This window comes from Acanthisitta chloris, unplaced genomic scaffold, assembly GCF_000695815.1.
Source record: "Acanthisitta chloris isolate BGI_N310 unplaced genomic scaffold, ASM69581v1 scaffold39741, whole genome shotgun sequence".
Classification (NCBI taxonomy): domain Eukaryota; kingdom Metazoa; phylum Chordata; class Aves; order Passeriformes; family Acanthisittidae; genus Acanthisitta; species Acanthisitta chloris.
In genome coordinates, this window is record NW_008655478.1 from 36,322 (window position 1) to 38,988 (window position 2,667).

The window sequence follows — 2,667 nt, forward strand, 5'->3', positions numbered from 1 at the left end:
TTGTACTCCATGAATGAGGGAGCCTAGGTTAACAAAGTGTATGAAATCCAGTCTGGGGCTTTAATGCAGTTCAGTGATAGCATTTCCTCTCTGCCATCCTGTACCCAACCGCTTCACTGATTGTTATGAATTGTGAAGATGAGTGGACATCATCTCTCTGCTTCCTCATTTGGCACCCATCCTTACAGACATCATTGCTAAATTACCAGATTATGTATCTCGCATTAACGGATTTGCTCCCTTCCAAATTTTAAATAACTTTCTCGTTGAGTTCTCGCCACAGAGAGTGGGAGAGGGAGAGCAAGGGATGCCAAGGGCATTCTGGTCAGCTCTGCAATCCTGGGTACACTTGCTCTGCTGCTTCATGCGAGGCTGATCAAAAACTGGAGGTCAGGAATCTGCAGCCACTGGCAGATCTGGAATTGCTGGAGGCTTATGCAACATGTAAATATATATACGCACACATGACTATATATCTAAAGAGATGCATGCAAATAAGCCACTGTTCACTGTTCTTGGAAATAAACAATCATTAACATGGAAGTGAAACTGAGCAACCACAGGAAAACCTGGATTTCCAGGGGAAAAAAAAAAGCGACCACCTCTCCCTGCTTTTCTATTTTTACTTGTGCTTTCACCCCATTACGTTAAATGTATTTCATAAATTAGTAATCTGGCCGCAACACTTGACACTCCTGTAGGATACTGTGAATCACTATGGCCGTTTATTCGTTTGCAAACTTCATTACATCGGGAATAAATCAACACATTACAATATCTCAGCCAGCCAAATTTAATTTTTTTCCGCTCCCACTTCCTTTTTCGTTCTCTCTTGCTCCCTTCTCACCCAGCACCTCCCCACCCCCAGCAACACGGACAGATTAGGCTGTGGCGGACCAGTCATTATGAAAATCTATCGTTAATACACTCCCAATGTCAAAATGTCATAGATTTAAATACAGAACCCAAAAATAAGAAAACTAACTGACCTTCTTAATTAAAAAAATATGGATTGCAGGGTAATCAGCTGCAGGGAACATTTGGGTGCTGGGAAGGCAGTGGGCACAGGTGGAGTGAGGAGCTGCTACTTTTCTGCCTCTATGCTGATTTTTTTTAATTTAGCACCTCGCGCAAATCCAGATTAAAATAACTCCAGCTATTGATCCGAGCAGTGGAATTGACATTAATTTTAGTTCACTTCTCACTTTGCAAAGGGATCAATAGGAAGTAATAACAGCTGACATCCCCGCTGAAAGGAGGAGAAAAGACGGGCTAGAGACAGAAATCGAAAAGCAACCAAATAAATCAGCAGCTACTTTTCCACGGCATCAGACAAACTCCAAACAGATTGCAAAAAGTCTTTGTTGAATTAACTAAACAAGGAGTAGAGGGAGGTGGGGGTGGAGATAAATCTAGGAAGCTACATAAAGTGTCTACCAAGTATGAAGGTTAGACGGACAGACTGAAAACTAACTGATTTTTTTAATTATTATTTTTTTCATGGCTACCTATATACATAGCTATTGATTTTTTGAGCTACCCTGTTTAAGACATACACAAATAACCTGTGTAATCCTGTATGTTACTATAACAAGGCTAAACACGCCACAGCCAAGGAAAATTGAATCAACAGCCTTTAGCTCTGAACCATTAAAAAAAAAATCTCTCACCAAGGAACAAGTTGTAATCAGTTCTCCCTGGCTCAGTTTTGGTTCCTCTGCTTACCGAGGTTGTAGCACTGTGCTGCTTTAGTTAAGAGGAAAGTCTGATAAAAGTAGGAGAAGCCATGACAGAGCTGGATTTAGAAGGCATCACAAACACCCAGCAAGTAAGTGGAGAACAGAGCAGTGACCACTGGTTTTAAGCGTAAAACCCACTTGCTGATCAGCCTGCAAAGAAACACGTTCATATGCAAGCACATGCACACCCCATACACAGCCAGCAGATCTGCAGATCTTTTGCTAAATGTTACCCGGAGTTCCTATTACTAAATCACCTCTCTGCTATCGATTAAAATAAATAAAACACACCACTCTGGTTTCTACAACAGGTTGCATTTTTGTGGTCTCTCAACCATTTCCAAATGCCAGAGATTAAAATAATGGGGCAAATTAACGTCTTTCTCCCTCCAGAAACAAAGTTTTCTTGGGGAAAAAATTAATTAATTAACAAGCTATGGGGGAGAAAAAAGATTAAAACATTAGGAAATCCAGGAAAATTGATGATGCATGTAAATTAGAAAATACCCAGAAAAAAAATCACAATATCCATTTACATTAAAAAGTTTTTTCCCCATAAATGTCAAGTAGGAATTTAGAAATATGCTCTGCGCAGAAAAGCCAAAGATTATAAAACAAAATAATGCCAGCTGTTTGGGGATTTAAGTGCTCAAATGGATTATATATTTGAACCAAACTGGATTTCCAAAAATTCCTTATAAAAAACAAATGCAAGCTCGAAAGCCAACAAAGGAGAGCTCTCATCACTGGATTAAGATACAAAGGAAAAACAGTTAATTTTTTTTTCCCCCAATGCGTGAAATATGCCAACTGCAGCCGCACACCCGGACAGCTGCTGTGGAAACCGGTTTGAGGGGGAAAGGAAAAAAATTAGGAGAGCGCGGAGCGGAGGAGGCGGCGGCGGGGCCGGGCGAGCGGCCCCGGTCCC